Raw genomic sequence first — 15,142 nt, forward strand, 5'->3', positions numbered from 1 at the left:
CCCCCCCCGCCAGCCTGGTCACCCCTAACTGGCCCCCACTGCTGACCAGGTCGCCCCCAACTGCCACCTCCCTGCCAGCCTGGTTGCTCCTAACTGCCCCACCCCCGCTGGACTGGTCACCCCTTACTGCTCCCCCACTGGCCTAGTTGCCCCTCACTGCCCCCCCCACCAGCCTGGTCACCTCTTACTGCCCCACCCTGCTGGCCTGGTCACCCTCAATTATCCCCCCTCTGCCAGCCTGGTTGCCCCTAACACACACCCCCACCAGCCTGGTCACCCCCAACTCTCCCCCCTGCTGGCCTGGTCACCCCTCACGGCCCCCCCACCAACCTGGTCACCCCATGCAGCCTGCTGTTCATTCGTTTGGTCATCCCTCACTAACCCCCCTGCCAGCCTGGTCGTAGGCAGCCATCTTGTGAGGGTGTGAGGGTTAATTTGCATATTACCTCTTTATTATATAGGATGACTTTTTCAAAGAGAGTGGAGATCACAGAGTACTTACTGTTTTGTAATCTGCTTGAAGAAAATATTTGTTTCTGTTTCTTAAAATTCTGCCTTTTCATTAGGAACAATATCCTTAGGAAATAGAAAGATGTCATCTAGACATCAGAGTCAGAATTGTAGGTGTGAAAGTCTCAGCTAGGGGCTTGGTAAACTGTAGGGAGTTTAGAGGGACTTTTCTACATGCTGACAATGATCCTTCTTTATTTATGTCCATCCTGGCATCTTCAAGTGCTAGGGCTGGAAGTCCAGCCTGTAAGTGAACTGAATAGAAAGCTGCAAGAGTAAGTGTGTGGATAAATTGTTGTGAAGAAGATTGAGGTATAGAAACATACAGATAACACACACACACACACACACACACACACACACAGAAACACTGTAAAATAAAGTGTGCTTATGTTCTTCTTTTCCCCATAAAAACCTTTATTTATAAAACCATGAATTTATTTCCAAACCAAAGAATATAAAAGCATCATATTTATAATCAGTGTATAATTATTTTATATCTCCAATCTTTTATTTTTTAAAATTCCATATTTTAAAATCTACAGAAATAGAAAATTTTAAAAATATTATAAATCTCGCCCTAACCGGTTTGGCTCAGTGGATAGAGCGTCAGCCTGCGGACTGAAAGGTCCCAGGTTCGATTCCGGCCAAGGGCATGTAACTTGGTTGCGGGCACATCCTCAGTAGGGAGTGTGCAAGAGGCAGCTGATCAATGTTTCTCTCTCATCGATGTTTCTAACTTTCTATCCCTCTCCCTTCCTCTCTGTAAAAAATCAATAAAATATATATATTAAAAAAAATTAAAAAAAATATTATAAATCTCACCAGTGCTCACACATTGAATTATCTGAGAAACTTTTTTAAATTTTCTATTTTTCTGCAGCATTACATAAACATATTTCTAAGTCAGTAAAAGTATTTCTAAACTATCATTTTATGACTTAATCTGCAGATTTTCCTGTTAATAAATTTTTATCTCAACAACTTTTTCAGATTACCAACTTTTTCAGATTACTTTGTATTGGTGAACAATTATTAAACAATATAGAAATGTAAATGTAGAAACTAAAATTATTCTCTCTCTCCCTATAGGCCTCCCTTCTGCTCATCATAATACAAATATAGTATCCGTTAATTTATTTGTGCCTGTTTTTCATAATTTTCCTCTGTGTCATGCACCCACTTACAATTACACACATATATACACATGTTGATATATTCTTTTACAGAATGAAATATTATATGCTATATTTTATAAGTCCTCTGTTTCATTTAATGTGATTCATTTTCATTTTATTTAATTTGTTCATTTGGCATATTTTTAAGTGTTTATTGTGAATTTATATTTATACGTACATTCTCCCTGATATCAGTTGACCCCTCTATTGTTTAAGAGTATTTTTTACATCATTTATATAAACCTTATGTCAAAATATAGGTGGTAATTTCCTCATGCAACTTTTCACATGCAATTTGATTTTTAACTTTTGCTATTAACATGGCATTTTGTATTATATAGTGATTTTTAAGCTAAGTGTATATCATTTATATACTAACTTCCTGAAAACTCATAGTAAAAAGCATACTAAGGAAAAAATAATTTTTTATTGTAATAGGTTCAATGCAATAAGAAGATACTAATACAGAATTCTAAATTTATATGTCTTATTATGGAGCTAGAACATGCAAAACAAAAACTGATTGAAGTAAATGGAGAAATGGACAAATCTATGAACAGAGTGGAAAATTTTAACACAGCTCACTGATTGACACATAAATGGCAGACAAAAATTCAACTAGAAGGAAAAGATTCTAAAATGTGAATTAAGTAAATTAACATAAAACAATGTACAGAACAACCACACAGGGGACATTCCAGAATAGGTCATATATTGGGCCATAAAGCAAGCCTCAATAAACTACTATGGGGTAATACAATCTACCTTGAATAGCTGATGTAAGATTCAAGGGTACTGGTGGGTTCTCTGCCCCTCCCCAATTCTGGTATGTATCCAAAGAATGTTAATTTATACAAAATCCCTCCAACCTAGGTGATCCTCCCCAATCTCCAAACCCTGGACCTAAAAGACCCACATGACTCAAGTCTTTCCCCTGTAGTAGAGAAATAAATTTCACCTCAGCCACATCCAAAGGAGGGGAGCTTTTCCATGTGGAACCAGGATGAGTGTGCCAGGGACCACTTGGTTCATTTCCTCAAGAGCACAGAAAATAGTCAGCCTGAGCCCTTGTCACTCTTTTTCTAAAGGGGAGAGTTCAGCTGGATGAAGTATCTGTGGGTTGGGATACAGGAGAAGACCCAGAACTCCTCTAGCCCTGTGGGAATCTAAGGCCAAGGCCTCATGCTTATCAACTCACCCATACCGTTGCCTGAAGGCAGTGACTTGTCACCAATGTCTTCACAGGTTTCTTGTGAAAAGAATCTGTGAGGTCTGGAGCTGGAGGTTTGAAGATCAACTTGGGCTGCTGAGGAAGACAAGAGCTGGTCCCAAACGATTTCCTCAGGGACAGACAAGCATGATTAAATCTTTACAGAAAGTCTCTTTCTTAAAGGCATAGTGAAAGCTCTGGGGGCCAGAGGAGTCTAAACATTCTATAATTACTGCCCTTTGAGTTTCCTACTAGCCTAACACCCAGTTAACTGTTTCAAAGTGAACCACCCCTGCAGAGGAGGCCAACTAGAGTCAAGAGGCCTTGGGATCTAGGTACTTGTATCTAAACACAGGAAATTCTGAATGCCAGGCTGTGTCCGTGGCATTACACTGTGTCCTCTCATTCTGCACACCCAGAGAACGCTGAGTGACAGCTATTGGGCAGGCTCTGTACTTGCTACATTGCACCTGTTCTTTCATGTATTCTTCACAAGGGAACTCTCATATCAGAAGTACCAGTGTGTCAAGGTTTCTGAGGCTTACTATGGTGCTTGAGCTTATCTGAAGAAACAGAGACTGCAATTGAGCTCCATGGAATGAGGGTGGCTGCTCCAGACATAGCATTATTAAATTCTTGCTGCAATATGTGGGGTGTTCTTAAGGTAGGGTAATGTACCAAAAGTTCTCAAAATAGTTACATGGCTAGAATTCACTCCAGCCCATCCCAGAAAGATAATACCCAAAACAAACAAACAAACAAACAGACCTGGAAAATATAAGTGAAATAGTAAGCAGAGTTTGGTGAGTCCCTATAAAGAGAGTAGAAAAAAATTATGTCTTTCTTTTAAAAAAAATATGACCGGAATGTTTTGCAAGGGGAAGAAAAGGGTGAGGAGACCAGTGGCAAGTTGTGGGTAGAGTGGAGGAGGTAGTTTTAGCAACAGCCAGAACTTTCTTGAATTTTCCACTCCTTGTCCATGATCCTCCACCAGATCTCTATGCCCTGAAAGAGTATGTCCAGCCACTAGAGAGGTGAAAAAAAAATCTGCACATGAGAATGTGAACATTTGGAGTGAAGGAGTGTAAAACAGAAATATATACATGCCACGACCTGCACAGCGAGGTTCAAAATCTGAAGGAGGGGCCAATGTACAAATGAAAATGCTAAACAAAAATATGAATTATTAAGGGGTGGGGCCAGGTGGAGTCTCTTTCTTGAAGAGACACACTGAGTCCTGGCCTTGTCTACTTTTTACTCAATTTTACATATACATTTTGCCCTCAATAAAGCACGGCAAGCACGTAGCAGACAGACAATCTCAAAGGTCAGTAAAGATCAATAAGGTCCAGTAAACATTTACTTGGAGACTATCAGGTTGGGAAATTGCTTCGAGCCACCACAGTCTCAACACAATGCCTAGTGTAAGCCCTGCTAAGGCTCAAGGTCCATCAGCCTCCTGCATTTATTGGTGCACGTTCATGATAGAATTCACTCCAGTATGCGTTATGCGGTAGCTACCCCATCTCCCCCTTTTTGTTTTCTTAATAAATCTTGAAAAGTGTATGCCACTTGTAAGGTTCAAGTCCTTTTAACACTCTTCATTCCGCATCTGCAGACATCCCCCAGGTCATCTCCAGACTATTTGTCGTCTGTCTTGTTTTCCTCCCATTCCTTATCTTCAGCGTGCTTGGGCTACTGCTATCTGTGGCTGGTGTAGTCATCTGTCTGGGGCCACAGGTACAGGGTGAGGTTCCAGGTGCAAGGTCTTCACTAGTTTGGTCAGTTCCTTCCATGGCTCTATGTTGAAGTTTGATGTTCCTTGCAGGAATCCACACCGGCTTGGCGGAGTTTTCTGGAAATATACAAGCATATTCTCAACCAAAGGTTAATAAAGGGTTGGGACTTATCCATAAACCAGACTCAGGATCCTTCCATCTAACCAGACCTTTTTCCTTTGTCTTATTATTACACCAGTGTAGTTCCATTGGTGTCTTGCCATCAGCGTTACAAGTGAAAAAATTTAAGGTAATTAAGGTTTGGTGTAGTCTACTTATAGGAGATTACGCCAGCATCACTATTCCCCCCCCCCTTTTTTTTCAAGTTGGGATTTTTGCCGCTGATGTTGGCATTCTATAATTGCCTGTCCTTGGGAATTATATGGTATTCCTGTAATGTGCTGAATTTTTCATTTTTTACAGAATTGTTGGAAATGATAGGTTGTGTATGTAGGTCCATTATGGGTTTTAATAATTTTTGGAATCCCATGATGACAAAAGCAGCTAGGCAATGATTAATGACCTGTTTCGAGTTTCTCCTGTAAATGCAGCAGCCCACAGGACCTTTGAAAAGGTATCTACAGAGACATGCAATGCCCCAAGGCATCCAAAAGGAGTATAATGTGTTACACCCATTTGCCAGATATGGTCCCTTATCAATACTTGAGGGTTAATTCCTGTATTAGGCCCTTGAGGCAGATGTAATATACAAGTGTTCCGTGATAATCTGTTTAGCCTGCTGTTGACTGATTGAGAATTGTTTAGACAACATTTTGGCAAGCTGATGTAAAAGCTGATGAGATTCTGTGGCCTGTTGTAATAAAGCAACTAATTGATTGGCATATGCATTTCCTTTTGTTAAAGGACCAGGAAGAGTGGTATGAGCCCTGATAAGAATAATATAAAGGGATATTGTCTTTGCTGTACAATTTGCTATACCTGTTTAAATAGCATAAGTAGACTTTGGTCACTGAGCCATTTTAATCGAGTAGTTTCAATTCTGTTTACCACGCCAGCAGCATAGGCAGAATTAGAAATAATATTAAGAGGCTTTTGGAAATCCTGCAGTGCAGCCTTGATAGCTTCTAATTCAATTCTTTGCACAGAAGTGTGACTGGTCTGGATGACTTGATCTGAATCAATTGCATGATAAGGCACTTTACCATTAGATGAACCATCAGTAAAAGCAGTTAGTGCTCCAGAAATAGGTTCTTGGTTTTTTGTTTGTTTGTTTTTGGTATGATAATAGGGGTGTAATATAAAAATTGTAGTAACTTGTTTTTTAGTAGGTGACAGTTAAGTTCCTCTGAATATCCATTTATTCCAATTTGTCAATTCAAATCAGTCTGAAATAAGGTTTATTTTCTAACTTCATTTGTCCTTGGGCATGGACAGCAAATGACACTAATTGGATATCTGCTATCAGTTTCCTTGAATACATTGACATAAGCTATTTACCCTATTTAGGGAGGCAAAATCCAAATCATTTATTCTTAAGTGTTCTTGGTTTAGGGAAGATAGGATTTACTAGATGGCCCCAAACCACTTGGCATCTAGATTTTCTAGATGGTTGCAAACTGCTGTTTCATGTTGTATTTGCCATCCCACTGCTTGAGTGAGGCAAGCCATGAAATTAGAAAATGATTCTGTGGTTCCCTGCATACACTTAATAAAAGCTTTCTCAGGATTCCCTAAGTATACTGAATAAATTTGTTATTTCTCCCATAGAGATTTTTAATATATTTTATTGATTTTTTACAGAGAGGAAGGGAGAGGGATACAGAGTTAGAAACATCAATGAGAGAGAAACATGGATCAGCTGCCTCCTGCACACCCCCTACTGGGGATGTGCCTGCAACCAAGTTACATGCCCTTGACTGGAATCGAACCTGGGACCCTTGAGTCCGCAGGATGACGCTCTATCCACTGAGCCAAACCAGCTAGGGCTCCCATAGAGATTTTTAGATATTAATTTTAACCAATTAATGTCCCCTAATAATTTCAGGAAGTCATTCAGGGTCTTAAGGCAACTCTTTTGTATTTCTACTTTTGAAGGCCTAATACATTGGTTTTCAATTATGGTTCTTAGTTCATTGAAGGACGTTTCCTTCTGTATCATTTCCAGAGCAATCTTTAACTCCCTTCTAGAGAGTTTCTTTCTTAATTGGGTAAACATTGCTAAAGTCTGCTTTTCCTATGGGTTTACCATAGGTCATTACATTAAAGACTTATTTTTAAACAGAGCAACCAACTTGGTCACCTTCCATAAAAGCAGGTAGGAGAGAGACATGCTGGCCAATGCTGCAATGCATACATCTTAAGTGAAAGTAACTTTCTTTTTACTTACGCTGTCTCATTAATGATGAGATTTAATGCTTGAATAATAACTTTCAGTTTATTTTGTAAATAGTAGTGGAAGAGATTTTTAAATTTCTCCTTTTTAAGCTTAAATTTATTTCTAAACAGCATTCTTTTTGGCCAGTGCTCATTTGCATATATATGCAAATTTTACTTTGGACTTTACTAGAACCAATTTCTCATAACATATTGGCTTCACATATAAATGACTTTATATGAGACCTTGATTATATTGTGAAAAGCTAACTTATTAAGTAAAGTATGCACCTTTATTGAAAAAGCAAAGTAAGCAAACTTATACATTTGACCCATGAAGTACAAATGCCATCTGAAGGGCAGGCTGAGTGGGGGTCTGAGGCATTATGTATGCCCCTGTTTTAAAATTCGGTTACTGAGTATTCTGGTTTCCTGCCAAGCTTAGAGGCTGAAACCTCAATCACTTTCAAAATACATGTATATAAATAGAACATAGTTATTACTTTTTGTTTGACAAAGCTTCCTATATGATTTCAAGTATATTAGATTGGCCCAATTTAGTTAAAAATATTTCTCTTAAGAAGAGAGAATAAATCCTTGAATCATTCCAGGGCCCTTGAAATATCCCTCTCTGTTAAAGTCTTGAAATATAACTTGGAAAGACTATCAAATATACATAGCCCAAAGATTATATTACACACTGTTTGTAATTATTATAAAAGACATCAATTAAATTTAAATCAGCTTTAATATTAAAAATTTGGTTTAGACTATAGAATTAATCCTCTTTTAATCAGGCCAATAAAATATTATACTCTAGGTTGAAGTTTTATCAGACATAGTACACAGACACACATATGCATTAATATTACAATATATTTTGAACTACTAATTTTTCCAGAGAAAATGCAAGAATTATTTTCCTCAAAAATAAATTTCCATACTTCATGCATTCTGTTATAACAATCATATAATTTCTCCCAATTTAATTTATACTTTTAACTCTTAGAATCCTCAAATTTTAAAATATACTTTATTGATTTTTTACAGAGAGGAAGGGAGAGGGACAGAGAGTTAGAAACATTGATGAGAGAGAAACAGCGATCAGCTGCCTCCCGCACAACTCCTACTGGGGATGTGCCCACAACCAAGGTACATACCCTTGACCATAATCGAACCTGGGACCTTTCAGTCCACAGGCCAGCACTGTATCCACTGAGCCAAACCGGTCAGGGCAGAAGCTTCAAATTTTAGGTGACAAGTTAAATTCTTAGCATTTCTCAGATTAGTAATATATTCATATTTTAAGAGATATTTCAAATAAAATATAAGACATATTCAATTAATAGATTCAAATCTATCCTCTAGATTTTTCGTGTGAGGCAAACAGATTAATATTTCAGTATTCTGTCATTTTAAAATACCTAGATATTTAATAATTTTTATTATTTAATTCAGCAAATTCAAAAGTTTTAAGTTATCAAAGACTTTGGAAAACTACGTTTAGGCATATATAATTACCACTAGAAAAGCTTTATCACGTTTTTTTTCATTTTAGTTATATATAATGTGGACGAAAGGGTCCACATGCTGACCTGACAGGCTCAGGAGAGGCCTGCATGGCAGTTTTGCAGACTCGGAAACCGGTCTGAAATTAAACCTTAACTAAAAGCAGTTATGGTGGGCAGTTATGTACTAAGCTGATATTTTCACTGATAAGGTCAATCTTTACCGTAACTGAACCTATCCGTCTTTTTGCATCTAAGATAACATATCCTTGGGATGTCTGGGTAACTCATGACTTCCCTGTATCTGGAGCCTCTGGGGCACAGCCAGGTGTGCTGGGCCCAGGACAGATGCCACAAATTCCTTCATCATCATGTTAATTGTTCCTGCACCCACCTAAGTATGTGTCCATCATTTTACTTTTTATCCTATCACAGAGGTTTCCCCGATTCACTTGATCCCACCTCCTTAAATCTGTCACCAATGAATTTCATGTATAAATACGGGTGTAACCCTGCCATTCTCCGGAGCACTATCTCAATTCGTTGAGGTTCTGCTTCCCGGCATATGTCGACAGTTTGGCTCAAATAAACTCACAAAAATTATTTACAGGTTTCAATGTTTTTTTTTTACACGTTAACATTAATTGGCATAGTCGCGGCAGGATTCCAAAGAGGCTCACCCAGGACCATCCCTTGGACTTTGACTTGGTGCTAGGATCCAGCAAAGGGCCCATTGAGCCAGCTGGTTCTCCGCCCATTGGGTGAATGTGGGTGAGTTTTCTCTTGGATCCAGAACCTTCCCTTCCTTTGGCCGAAGGTCGGACTTCATTTGAGCTGTTTAAAATCCTCGAGGTGGAATCGGGGTTGATTAGGACCCCAGGTTAAGGGTTGACAGAACCCAGGCTAAGGCAGGACTGGAGTAAAAATATGGGTGGCTGGATTTGATTTCAGCTCTTCAATTGGTTTTGCTTTCTGAGAGTCTGAGCAAAAAAGAAAACCTTCGCTGTATAAATGAGAGCTGACAGCTCCAAAGATAAAGGGGCACATCCTCCCTCCTGCCCAGTTCCCGGGTGTTCTTAGGCGACTAAGAACCTTTGTGGAGGTGTCAGAGGTTATACCTCACTACGTGCAGAAGCCCCACAGGGAAATTCCAACTCAACTGTAATTAACTGACTGGCTCGTTTAGGGGGAGCGCCCATAAGGCCTGGTAAGCCAGCGCCCCGAGCCCTTCTGGCTGTTTTAGACAGCCAGGAGAGAAACCGAGACACGTAAGAGCGTTGAATTGTGACGTGAGAGGGGACAGCCTCATGGAGCTCAACCCATAAGCAGCACATTTTGCAACCCAGTACATAACACCCCTAGAAAATTTGTTCAGACTCTACAGATATTCAATAGTAATAAAAAAGTTAACATGGGAAATTGTGCCTCCAAGGCCAGAAGCTCCCGAGACACCAGCCCTCATTTAATACTCCTGACAGCAAGCCTTTACTTGCAAGTACTTTACAAAAATGGGAAGATTTAGCTAGAAAATATTAACTGAGAAATGGCCAGAAATGCAGTTTGTTTGGGGTACCTATGTTAATATTTTGCATGCAGAAATTAGAAAATGCCAGCTCTGAAATTAAACTGAATGAGTACATGGGAAGCATATCTTGATTTGGAAATTAGAAGCTTCTAGAGAAAAGCATAGAAAAATTTATTCTAATAAGATGGAAATTAATAAAATTTTAGAGACTGTCTCAGAACTATTCTGAAATTAATTAATGTCTACACCCTGTTTTTCCTTTAGCCCATTGTTTGTTTTTTGAATAGTCCATTGGGAATATACTGAAATTCTAGAGAGGGGAAGTTCCTGAACCAGGGACAAAAGACACTGCCTTTGGTAGTTTCTAATGCTGGACATTCTCTGCTGTAAACTTTTAGTGTGTTCTGTGAGCCTTGATGTTTTTGTGTCTTTGCTGTAGTGAAATAGGAAAAAAATTTAAAATGTCTTTCTATTAATCATGTTGAGTCATTTGCTGAAACTTCCCCAAAGCAGGATTTTGGGAAGGGAGGAAGGGAACACATGGCGATCCAATATGGACGCCTCGTCCCTGAGTATTCTAATTTAAAATCTCCTTCTCGTAATTGAAAAGTTTTACAAAATTTAAAAATGCGTCTGGTACTTCTGTTCACATGTAAATGGAAAAGCTAGTTTAAAACTAATGCGTGCAATTGTCCTGTTTTTGGACATTTAGATAGAGTTTTGAACTGGAGTCTCTTCACACATGTACAGAATAAAACCCATCTTATCAGAATAAATTTTTCCTGTGCTTTTCTCTAGAAGCTTCCAATTTCAAAATCAAGATATGCTTCCCATGTACTCATTTTCTAATTTTTGCATGCAAAATATTAACATAGATACCCCAAACAAACTGCATTTTAGCCATTTCTCAGTTAATATTTTCTAATTAAATCTTCCCATTTCTGTAAAGTACTTGCAAGTAAAGGCTTGCTATCAGGAGTATTAAATGAGGGCTGGTGTCTCGGGAGCTTCTGGCCTTGGAGGCACAATTTCCCATGTTAATTTTCTTTATTATTATTGAATATCTGTAGAGTCTGAGCAAACTTTCTAGACATGTTATGCAGTGGGTCAAATGTGGCCTCAGTTTCTCTCCCGGCTGTCTAAAACCACAGGAAAGTTTTAGGGCCCGGGCAGACCAAGCCTTAAGGAGGCCCCCTAGCTAAGCCATTTAGTTAATTACAGTTGCGTCGGGACTTCCCTATGGGGCTCCAGCATTTCTGAAACATCCACAAAAATTCTTAGTCACCTAAGAACATCCCAGAGTCAAAATATTCTAAAAAGAAATGTTGCCCCTTATCATCGGAGCTGAACTAGTTCAGCTCTCATTTATACAGCGAAGGTTTTCTTTTTTGCTCAGACTCTCAGAAAGCAAAACCAATTGAAGAGCCGAAATCAAATCCAGCCACCCATTTTTTTTACTCCAGTCCTGCCTTAGCCTGGGTTCTGTCAACCCTTAACCTGGGGTCCTAGCAACCCTGGTTCAACCTCGAGGATTTTAAACAGCTCAAATAAAGTCCGACCTTCGACCAAAGGAAGGGAAGGTTCTGGATCCAAGAGAAACTCACCCACGTTCACCCAATGGGCGGAGAACCAGCTGGCTCAATGGGCCCTTTGCTGGATCCTAGCACCGAGTCAAAGTCCAAGGGATGGTCCTGGGTGAGCCTCTTTGGAATCCTGCCGCGACTATGCCAATTAATGTTAACGTAAAAAAAACAAACATTGAAACCTGTAAATAATTTTTGTGAGTTTATTTGAGCCAAACTGTCGACATATGCCGGGAAGCAGAACCTCAACGAATTGAGATAGTGCTCCGGAGAATGGCAGGGTTACATCCGTATTTATACGTGAAATTCATTGGTGTCAGATTTAAGGAGGTGGGATCAAGCGAATCGGGGAAACCTCTGTGATAGGATAAAAAGTAAAATGATGGACACATACTTAGGTGGGTGCAGGAACAATTAACATGACAAATGAAAGAATCTGCTGCATCTGTCCTGGGCCCAGCACACCTGGCCATGCCCCAGGGGCTCCAGATACAGGGAAATCACAAGTTACCCAGACATTTCAAGGGTATGTAATCATAGATGCAAAAAGACAGATAGGCTCAGCTACAGTAAGGGTTGACCTTATCAGTGAAGATATCGGCTTAGGACGGAACTGCCCACCATAACTGCTTTTAGTTAAGGTTTAATTTCAGACCATCCTTTGTGGTCACTTTAGGTCTCGAGTCTGCAAAACTGCCATGCAGGCCTCTCCTGAGCTTGTCAGGTCAGCATGCGGCCCCTTTCGTCCACAGATCTTTCAGATGTTTTACATTGCCTGGGACTTACAGCCAGAATGCAGCCCAGAGGGCTCCCAGGTAGGGTCCCAGTGAACACCCACAGCCTGTTATTTATAGGTCTTATCATATTCTGTTCTCCATAGCATTGACTGGCATCTAAAGTCGTTTTAGCTAAAATATGCCAGTCACAAGGCATCATATGATAATTTTCAGGCAAAGCATTGAGTCCTTTTGTAAACGGACTGTCAGCCCCATTTTCTCTAGTTGATGAGCCTTCCCACACCACAGTTGGAAGATCGGGGGCCTTAGGTATTATAGGCTTTGCAGGCTCTACTTCAGGAGGAGGAGGGTGTGCTGGAAAATCCTCCTGGCGTTCTGTAGGCTTTTGATCCTCAATATGAAGTGGGCAATATACAGCTCAAACAAGAGCCCACATAGTTAAAGATGACAAGGGCACTTGTTTTCCTTGAGCCTGATTTTTCCTTAAATTCCTACCCACTTGTTTTCTGAGATTGAAGTATGGTAGCAACCATTTCAGGTGGAAACTGTAGTTTAACTCTAACCCTGTTGTTTGGCTTAACAATATAAAAGTTACTTTGATTTTCTAAATTGTATAAGTCATCCCATTCTATTGAATGCCTTATCGATTGATTGTTATCATACTGGTCTTAGAGAGCACATTCTACTGTACCTGGAAACAGGACAGCACAATTACCCTAAATTGTTTTAGTGGCCACAGGTGGTGCATTCCAGCTGACTTAGTGGTCCCGAGACCAGGACAGCACAATTACTGTAAATTGTCCTGACAACTCAGTGGTCGGGAGACCCAAGGGCTCTAGATAATGTGTTTCTATCAACTCAGTGATCCGGAGACCCAAAACTGTAATTTAGATAACATGCCTAAGTTTAACCCAGATTACCCAAGGACTCTAGATAATGTATTTCTGTCAATTCAGTGACCCTGAGACCCGAAACTGTAATTAACATGCTTAATTCTGCTTCTGTAATCTGCTTTTTTTGGGAGCCAGGTGCCACATTCCAAACCCTGGGATGTAATCAATACCTTTGTGATTTTTGCCTATATAAGTCTGGTTTTGCCACCATCTTATTGCTATGAGATTTGGGAATGCCCCCTCATAGTCCCGGATTGCAATAAATGTGACTCTTTAATTCGACTTCTTGAGGCGTCCTTCTGTGATTCACAGGGTACATTACAACAAGATCAAGGTCTAATGTTCTAGCATCAGGGAACCAAGGATTATACTCTATGATAATATGCAAAAACTGTAAGAGAATACTTTCTGACACTTTAATTCCTTTATCCTTGAGCATGCAAGCCAAAAGTATACAATAATATTTTTTCCCCTTTACTCGAATTCTTCCCCATTATAACCTGACTGATTCCAGAAACATCCCCACTCACTTATGTACACTCACAGTCACGACTCCGAAGCTGGCATGGGCTTTGTGCACTGGTGAGTTTCCACTTTTCCTTTTTCACTCTGTTTTTTGCTCAGGAGAATCTTCTCCTCCAGTCCCTGTTCAAGGTGCCAATTGCCATGACCTGCACGGAGAGGTTCAGGATCTGAAGGAGGGGCTGATGCACAAATGAAAATGCTAAACAAAAATATGCATTATTAAGGGGTGGGGGCCAGGTGGAGTCTCTTTCTTGAAGAGACACATGGAGTCCTGGCCTTCTCCACTTTTTACTCAGTTTTACATACACATCTTGCCTTCAGTAAAGCACAGCAAGCACATAGTGTTAGGTTAGGTGGCTCAGGAGGTGGCGAAGGAAATAAAGAGAGTTGATCAGAAAAGGAAGGAAGGAAGGAAGGAAGGAAGGAAGGAAGGAAGGAAGGAAGGAAGGAAGGAAGGAAAGTTTATTCTGCATCGCCGGGAGACCCACATACCCCCAAGGACAGGGCACGTGGATTCACGCCAATAGGGAGGGGGGCGCTTTTTTTATACTGCGGTTGGGTGAGGGGCGGGGACATGAGCTGAGGTATTCAGCTGAGGAAGTTTCAGCTGCAGGGGGTCAGCAAGATATTCAGGAAGGAGTCAGTATCTGTGTGGGGGTCGTGGAGAAGCCAGTATCCGTGTCTGGCATGCTGATCTGTTAGAAATGCCAGGGGTAGTCCATTATCTTGTCACATGTCTACATGTATCTGATCCTGGGCTCTCCCCGACCTAACACATAGCAGACAGATAGTCTCAAAGGTCAGTAAAGATCAGTAAGGTCCAGTAAATATTTACTTGGAGGTTATCAGGTTGGGAAATTGCTTTGATCCACCACAATCTCAACATGAACAATAGAACAATCAGTGCATAGCCTAAGCCCTGCTAACGCTCAAGGTCCATTGGCCTCCTGTGTTCCTTGGTGCACATTCATGATAGTGCTGGTATGCCGTGGCTTCCTGCATATACACATACAGATAAACTGTCAAATCAAAAGCTGGAATTTTTTATTTTATATAAAGCAGTCTCATGTATACATTTTTCAAATATATTTTTATTGATTTCAGAGAGGAAGGAAGAGGGAGAGAGAGATAGAAACATCAATGATGAGAGAGAATCATTGATCAGCTACCTCCTATACACCCCACACTGGGGATCGAGCCTACAACCTGGGCATGTGCCCTAACTGGGAATTGAACTGTGACCTCCTGCTTTATAGGTCAATGCTCAACCGCTGAGCCACACTGGCCAGGGCTAGCCTCATCTCTAAAAGAGGATAGCACCAAATATTATTGGTTAAGGACCTGATATCAAGCTATCCTAC

At 40.3% G+C, this 15,142-nt stretch overlaps 1 protein-coding gene across 1 annotated transcript in view; it reads right to left on the minus strand.

The window, feature by feature from the left end:
- LOC132223332 (protein BEX2-like) overlaps positions 1-15,142 on the minus strand; it is a 119,166-nt gene that overhangs the window by 28,952 nt on the left and 75,072 nt on the right. The gene's annotated exons all lie outside the window — the stretch shown is intronic.

The sequence above is a fragment of the Myotis daubentonii genome, chromosome X, assembly GCF_963259705.1.
Source record: "Myotis daubentonii chromosome X, mMyoDau2.1, whole genome shotgun sequence".
Lineage (NCBI taxonomy): Eukaryota > Metazoa > Chordata > Mammalia > Chiroptera > Vespertilionidae > Myotis > Myotis daubentonii.